Source organism: Dendroctonus ponderosae, unplaced genomic scaffold (assembly GCF_020466585.1).
Source record: "Dendroctonus ponderosae isolate FM_Combo_2020 unplaced genomic scaffold, Dpon_F_20191213v2 Dpon_F_20191213_628, whole genome shotgun sequence".
NCBI lineage: Eukaryota > Metazoa > Arthropoda > Insecta > Coleoptera > Curculionidae > Dendroctonus > Dendroctonus ponderosae.
This window is the reverse complement of record NW_026018845.1, coordinates 1-8,962: the sequence shown is the minus strand read 5'-3', so window position 1 is coordinate 8,962 and position 8,962 is coordinate 1. Positions and strand designations below refer to the sequence as shown.

At 32.8% G+C, this 8,962-nt stretch overlaps 1 long non-coding RNA gene across 1 annotated transcript; it reads left to right on the top strand.

The window, feature by feature from the left end:
* Window positions 1-3,635: 3,635 nt before the first annotated feature.
* LOC125505031 lies at window positions 3,636-6,286 on the top strand. Its single transcript, XR_007281881.1, has 2 exons — window positions 3,636-3,896; window positions 6,074-6,286. It is a non-coding gene; the product is annotated as an uncharacterized LOC125505031 (long non-coding RNA).
* Window positions 6,287-8,962: the final 2,676 nt, after the last annotated feature.

Genomic DNA, 8,962 nt, shown 5'->3' with positions numbered 1-8,962 from the left:
ACGCCTTCATTTCAAACATCATGCCATTTTTTGCTCATATCTTATAAAAAAATGCAGGTACAATTAAATAACGCATTTAATGCATCGTTTGGAAAATATGAGGCGGTTTTCGCACAAAATGGCAAAGTTCAACAGTTTTTGCAAAAATGAGCCATCGGCTCCAAGATGACGCCTTTTTTTTGCCCATATCCAAAGAATTATTTCTGCTACCACCCTCATTTCCGCACTGTTGAATAAAGAATTGAAAAACTCAAGCATGAAGTGAAACCACTAGTTAGGAAATTGTAGCAGTTTCAACACAAAAAGTAAAACTTTAAGGATACACGATGCAGACCAAAATAAAATTATGCGGAACACACTCAGATGACCGGCCCGAATCTACACTACGGGATGAAAAATAGAATAACACATTCTCAAAAAAAAAACAAGTGGAAAATGATACTAATTTTCACAAAAAGAGCGAACTTTTAAATCCCACTTTGAATTTAACGAGGTTTTGAGGAAACCCGCTCAATTCAAACCCCTCGGTAGAGAATAAAATAACACATTTCTCAACAAACAAATTGTGCCAAAAATATTGCTAGTTTTCACAAAAAGAGCGAAATTTTGCATCACCTTTGGTTTTACGCGGTTTTGTGAAAAATGACCTCGATTATGACCCCACATTTCTGATCATATCTGAAGATCCATATGAGGTACAACGCTCGTTTTTCTACCATTCGAAAGAGAATTAAAACTGTTATTTGCTAAGTGAAGCACTAGTTAGGCACTCAAGGGGTGAATTTGAATGAGAGAATCATAACAAAATGGGAAAGATCAACATCATTTTTGTTCTACGCGTTCTTGCCAATAATGGGTCATCGGCATGACGCCACTTTTTTGCTCATATCCAAAGAACCATTTCAGCTGTACAAATAATTAAAAAACTCAAGTACCAAGTGAAACACAAGTTAGGCAATAGCGGCAGTTTTTACACAAAAAGTGAAATTTAAATAGTACACATTTCAGGCCAAAATAAGATCATCATTTGAAACATCCAACCGTCCCTTGCTAATTTCTGTGGAACAAATTCCCGCTCAAATCTTGACTAAGCGATGAAAAGTAGAATAACAAATTGAAAAAAAAAATGCGAAGAAAATGTTGACAATTTTTAAAAAAAGTTTTAAACATAACTTAATGGTCCAAGATAAGACCATTATTTGAAACATGGCTTCACCAATTTGCTCATAAGTATCTGAAAAACTCGCTCATGTAACCCGTTCAATTCTACACCACTGGATGGAGAATTAAATAAGACATTTTTTAATAAAAAACTTGCGAGAAAAATATTTTGATTTGGCACAAAAAATGCTAAATTTTAAACATCACTTGAGTTTTACGCGGCTTTGCCAGTTTTTTCGTATTATCAAAAAATCTAGGATCGTTTCTGTATCCCTGAATAGAGGGTTACTGGTTGCTTAGACAATAGTGAAAGTTTTCATATAAAGTACCCGAACTTGAATAGTACACATTTAGGTACAAGTTAAAAGCATAATTTCAACCATAACTTTTGAAAACACCGTTTTGCTCATATATGAGCAACAAATGCAGGTAATCCGTTCAATTTTACACCAATGGATGAAGAAGATCACACAAGAAAAAACGCTTGGAGGATATTGCAAGTTTTCACAAAAAAAGCAAAATTTTTAACATTATTTTTCAGTTTTACAGTGTTTGCCATACCGAAAGAACCGTTCGAGCCAAATCGCTCGTTTTGATACGAATATTACTGAGTAAAAAATGAAAAGCCTCAATCACCAGATCGAACACTAGTTAGACAATAATGGCAGTTTTCACATGAAGCGCAAAACTGGAACTGTACGCATCTAGGCCTAAGATAATATTAGTTTATAGATAAATTAGTTTAAACCTGATGCTACCGTTTTGCTCATATCTGAGACAGATATGTAAGTAACCCGTTCAATTCTACACGACTGGATAGAGAACCAAATAATAAATCTCTCAACAAAAAAATTGCGCAACAAATATTGAGGGTTTTCCCAAAAAGAGCCAAATTTTAACCATCACTTTTAGTTTGACGCGGTTTTGCCAAACATAACGGCACTTTTTTGCTCATATCAAAACAACCATTTGAGCTACAAAGATTTTTTTCACTTCACTTAATAGAGCAATAAAAACCACAATTACCAAGTGAAACACTAGTTAGAAATTCGTCTGATTTTCACACAAAAACAAACTTTTTACATCACACATTTTGTCCGCAATGTCAACAAAACTGCTTATTTCCTCAAGTGTTTGACCGACCCTTAATACACGAGTAAACACCTATGGAAAAATTGAAAACTAATAAACAATAAATTGATACATACACAATACACAATAAGTAATAAAGAGATGCAAACCATTTTTCATTCATTCATTACTAATCAGACCTTGACTCAAAACTATTTAAAAAATTTGCATTAAAATCGCTCAATTTCCTACGGCTCTTTGATACAGCAAAAATACAATACGCAAATTAAAACTTCCTTCAACCGTCCATCTGGATCGCTCCTATGCACAATTACTATCTCCAATATCGCATAAGAAATCCCCTCGATTCAAGATATTTCTAATCACTTGCGCTACCTACCAACCGGTCTATTTGCATGTTCTTGCATTTTATTAATATTCTGACAATGCTTGTCGCTAATCAGGGTTCATATTCGCCAAGACCTAAATCGGGTCAATGTGGAGGGCTCCATAGATGTATGCAAGTATATCGCGAATTACAATGGGATTATAATAAAATAAAGGAGGAGGGTTGATATGTGAGAGTATTTTAATTTAGGGGGTCACGATGTATTTTTAATGTTTAATTATGGGGCCTCTGATAGGTGATGTCTAATATGGATTGATTGAAGCGGTTCATGAGAAAAAAAAACGCCCGATTTGAAACTGGTTTGGTGGGAAGTGGGCTGCATTTGGGTGACTGATTAATTTTTCTGTAACGATTTTTTTTAATTGTATGCAAAATAATTTTGAGCAGGTGATCAGCCCCAAGAACGCTGCTTTCAGCTATTAGATTCTGCTTTAAAATCCTGCAAAGTAGCGCAGATTTCTAATTCCAAATGCAGCTGAAACTATAAATTATTTCCTCTATTCACAGTTTACCGCAATCAGTAGATCACATTGACCAACATTTTTCGATGCGATTGCAAAATGGAAAATCGCTTAATGATCGTTTGTATGACTGAGATTACCCACGACTTAAACAATAGCGGCCATTAGAACAGTGGCTACAATAATAATTATTAACAATATGTAATTCAAAAAAATTACGCAAAAATCCCCGCAAACCATAACGTCGAAACAACAGAACCGGCTTCTAGATTTACTTCGATTTTTTTCAGTTTAATGAGCCGAACTTGAAAAATTTTGCATTCCAGATCTTTCTTAGAATATTTAGACTCATCGAAAAGCATTAGTTTCTCAAATAAGTCTATTTAAAGGACAATTTCTCTGACTTCCTTAGTGAAATGTGTAAATTCTAGTCCACTTCTGTAGGCGGAATATTTAGCAACAACGCATTAAAAACAGATAAACTGATTTCGAACTGGCAGCCCCAGCAACAATTAGCAGTTTCAATTGTTTAGCGGCAATTGTTTTTGAGCAACATTTATTGTGTATGATTTTTGCGATGCGCGCGAACTAAAACAATTGAAGGCAATTATATCGTTATTAATAAGAAAGTGATGGGCGAGTTGATTGTGCTTCATTATGTTTAGTTTTTTTCTGTTGTTTTAAGGGGTAATGGTCCGTTACATTGGCCCATTTTACGTTTGGAGGTTTCCATTTTAAGTTTACTTGTTTTCGGTAGAAAGTGTAATAATAAAATACAAGTTGCAATCACAAAGGTAAACTAAGATGAGTGAAAAATTTTTTTATTATTTTTTTTTTATCCCAGAATTAATTCTCTAACCGACAGTTTTAAAGTGTACTGCCTTTCGGTTGGGATAAGCCTGTGTTTATGCTAATTATATTATGATTTTTATTACATTTATTTATGTTCTTAATTGTTTGATGCTGGGAGATATTTATTTTATGGGCCATCTGTTGCATTTACGGTTGTCCATTACTTTGCCTGCAAGATTAATTTTTCTTTGAAATTCCTCGACTTTTCTGTGCCTAAATATTTTTCCTGGATGTTTGAGCTGAATTTTTGAATGTTCAGCAATTGTTTTTTCAATATTGCGAGTCTTTGTTTTTTAAACTAATTGTGCACTTCATTACATTTATTTATATTCTTAACTGTTTTATGCTGAGATGCAATTTTAGACTTCCTGTTGTATTTAAAGCTGTCCATTACTTCTTAATATAAACGGCAGGATTCATTTTTCGTTCGGATTTCTGATTTTAAAAACATTTTCGGTGCCTAAATAGTTTTTCTAGCGTTTTGAAATTAATTCGTAGTGATTGTTTTATCGAACTAACTACAAGATGATGTCTTTCCGTTTGCACAAAGTTAATTTGTATTTTTTAATTCGTATTTTTTGTGTTTTTTGTTTACAATTTTCCTACTGTTCGTATTGTTTGATAATTTTGAATTTTACGTACATCATATTTTTTAGTGTTGAAATTGAGACGGAAATTTGAATTTGGTGTCTAAACCATTTGTCATATTCTATGTATTAGTCATTCTCTTTTTAGTAAGCTTTAGAAACTATGAAGATTCTTAAATAAATAATTTTTGGGCCACATTTTAACACTTCATCATCTGTTGCCTCTTCATCTTCTAGGTTTTTTATTATAATTAGTAGTTTTTTGCCTAAAATAATGGAGTCTATTTGAGCATGCCACAAACTAATTGAAACCTAACGAACAACATTATGGAATTTGAGAGAGAAGTTGAGCGGCAAAGTTTTATAGTTGAGTTGAGAAAGTTGAAAATCAAACAAAAAATAAATGTGTATACAAAAAAATTATGTAAAGCAATTAAAATATTTTTTATTCCCGAAAAGGCAATAAAATACTAAATACTTGTCATCTGACTTGTAAATAACTGGTAAAACTTAGCAACAGAAGTGCAAAGCCCTCAAATAAAGCCTACCAGCAGAATAATCTACTGAGTGACGCAGCCGCTAAATTAATATTTAATCTGTTACGCACGTTCGTGCTCTATGCGCTCTTTGAAACACCCGCGCAACTCTCCGCCACCCCCTTGTCCTGCTGAAACAAAGCCGCTGTTTAAATGCAGATTTTGCTGCATTTATTCCAGCGTCTATTGCGTTTTTGAGTCGCAATGTAGTATCGGTTGTTTATCCTCATGTCCTCCGAATATTTTTTTCGCTTTTACAGGAAACTAATTAATTTTAAACAACGAAAATATGATTTCGAGCAATAAATAGACCGTTATTAGATATTACTATTGAAAAATCTGGTGTAAGCAGAGCGAAAGTTAAACAAGCAAATTTAATTGGGAGTTTCTATCTGAGAACTTATTATTGATACAGGGGTGGAATTGGGCAAGAGGCAAAGAGGGCACTGATCTAGAGCATTTAAGTTTGAAGACGTAAAAGACAAAAATTTTAGAATTCCTTGCAATAATTGTTTAGAATCCTAAATTGCAAAAGAGGAGATTTTCAATGAGATTTTCACAGGAGTTTTGGGAGCAAAACTTCCGAGAAGCAGCAGTTTATTTCGCGGCTTTTACAATTTTTCAGCTGAACTAGATGAAACTCTGAATTGGAATCTAAATATTTTTTTGATATCTAAACCCACATCTAAAGGTAACATAAATCTGCTGCAGAGGATTTTTGTCTTGTCATAGATAATGGAGGAAATTTTACATGCTTTTGCAATTGTGAGTAAATTAACGGTTTTTCGAACTACTTAAATCCTGAATGGGAACATGAATGAAATAAGATGTGATGAACAAACACTTAAAAAATATTATAAAATGTATCCTTTTGCTCACTAGTTAAATTCAATTTTGACTAAAGCTGCTTCCACAAATAAGCAATTGCACTTCACTCCCATACCAAGTTGCAACTTTTGTTTTTTCCAAAATCTTGAATATTTCCTTCCTTTCCAGGTCTGCTATTAACGATTAGAGAGCCGAACGATAGAAGACTTCTTAGCCCAAAGCTTCACTTCAAGTCCCCTTTTGCTACCTGGCTGATCCACCGCTTAGGGTGGAAAAGAGCTAAGAACTATGCCTCGGCCTTGGATCATTTTACGCACATCCTGCATCCTCTTTTGCATACCGCCAAAACTGCATCTGAAGGACATTAAACTCTTTAAAATATCATCGATGTATTGTGTGCCGATATTTGCATACCGAAATTATGTGAGAGCGAATTTCGATCAGATCGAAATTTAAATAATGTATTTGCTTAAGGCATTACTTGAATGGAAAAAACGACGGGTCGAATGATATTATTTGACTAAAAGGGTTTAGAACTATGGTTGTTTGTGATTTATTATATGGATGGGTTTTTGCGGGTCATTTCCATATCTAATCCCTGTGAGAGTGATCGGGTTTATGGGAATTTTTGGCCAGAGTTTATTGCTTTCTTTTCTCATCTAATAGCTTGTGAGTTTTTCGCTTTAGAATGAGCTGTTTTGGGCTTCAATCTATCGAAACATGCGAATAATTGTCAATTCTACAGAAAGTTTTATAAAATGTTGGAAATCATGAGCGATTGTTTAAGTCGTGTTTGCTACAGCTTATGCTAATTATTATTATTTTTTTGTATATAGTTCTTCAGAACTCTTCAGGTTTTTCATTTTTTTCTGTAAGTGCGCCGCTCAGTTAATTAAATATTGCTGATTTTCTGATTCGGTTTTATTAGTTTAGAAATTAATTAATTTCCAGTATGCTTTATTATTGCGAGTTTTATTCATCAATATCATTTTGTTCCTTTACACTAACTTTGTTACTAAAATTGTACAGAAAATTGGCATTTTTACGCAAAATACCTATATTTGCAGTCTTTTCTTTTTTCGTCAAAGCTTTCAGATTTTTTAAGCTCCTGTGAGACTGATAAAATTTTCTAAAAGTTTTTCTTTAAGTTTTACGCAGACAGAGAAATCCTAACTCTTCTGTTTCTTCTTGTCGTAAAACGTTTTTTTTACGTAATAATTTCCTTTTAGCAGAAACTCCCAAATGTAGTTACCATCCCCGTGTTGACCAGAAAACCGTCACACATGTGTTTGTATGTGCGATATTGGTGTTTGGAGACACCTTTTTTATGGAGACCATTAATACTTGTAGGAACGCTGTTTGCCGAATGATATTACCGATAAGGGGTTTGAATAATATTCTCAAACATGTGGGAATTAATCGCAATATGGGTTTGGGCATGGTTTCGTATTCGTTTATTTTAATGGTTTGCACGTTTTGCGTCATAAGCTATTCTGAAAATTACTTTTTTTTATCATAGAATTTGGGAGGAAACAACAAATTTGATTGCGTATTTAGGCATTTTAATTAATCTAGACTTTAAAAGATTACTGAAACACATGACGAATATGCTAAATAGGTATGTATATAAATATTCAAATATAAACTAATCTGTTGAATCCATCAAACATTGAAAAAATTATAAATTGAGTCGCTTAATTTATCGTCCATTTAAAACAGTTTCCTTTCGAATTAGTTAACAGTTAATTAGTTATTCGATATTTGCTAATCAGGGACGCAAAGGAAACACAAGTATTTTATGTTGAACGGTAATTTATCGACGATTTTTCTATAATATAAATTTGCATTAGTTCTTGGTAAAACCACTTTAATTAACTCTAATGACTATTTATCAGTCCATTCTAAGGAGATTTCTATTAATTAAGAAATTCGGCAATGGCTCATTATCATTAATCATATTTTATATACACATTTGTTCTTGTATGAGGAAAGGTGGCTTTAACATACAAACATAAAAAACTATTAACAAACTTATATATAATTCTTGAAATTTCGCCTTTGTTATACAGGGCGGTATTGTATTGTATCTTGCTCGAATAATGTGAAATAATTCACCAATATATTGTTTAGGTAAAAATGGTGCGTTTCAGGCAAATTTGTCTTAGTCGAAAGTTAATAGTTTCCGAGATACAGCGTGTCAAAGTGAAAATAAAAATTTGGGTTTTTTTTCAGTAGATTCTTAACCAGGTTGACTATTATCAAACAAATTTATATTTGAGGGTTTTTTGGTTGAATAATATAAAGTTCTTATTACTTAGTTTCTAGCGAGCGCTGGACTTTATACATTTTTGGGCTTTCACATATCGTTTTTTTGTCGCACATTTTCTAAGCAAAAAAATGTATTTGGTTCAAGTCGATATCTTCCACCGTTTCCGAGAAATTTCACTTTGCAATTTCTGATATTTTTTGGAATATTTGCCTCAATTTGGATCTTTAAATAAAAGAAGTATTCTGCGCAATTTTGAATAAAACTTACTGATTTATTGTCTCATTAGTTAAGAACCACATAATAATGGACAATAGATATGAAACATAAAATTTTAATATTTGTCTTTTCTTTTGATTTATTTTCCTGACTGCGTGCAATTGTTATTATATATAGTATATTCTGATCCTTCCTGGGTCTCAGTCAAAGTGTGAAGTAAAAATTTTAAATATCGTTTATTTCATTACGTTTCGGCGAGACAACGGCGCCATCATCAGAATAATATGCCTAAAATTTTCGCAAATATAGAAAATAATTCAAACAAATTTAAGGTTCAAGACAGCAAAGACCTAAAAGACCGTAATCTTTACCAATTATGAGGTAAGCTTTTCAAATGTTTTGCTCTCCTAAAAGGAAGGATTACTTCCGTCAAGAACTAATGAATGTTTTAACTCTTTATAAATTTTAGTTTTTGTACAACATGTTTTAATTGTGAATTGGTGTTTGTAGTTTGTGTAAATTTTAAATCTGATGATGCCGTTGTTGTCTCGCCGAAACGTAATGAAATTAAC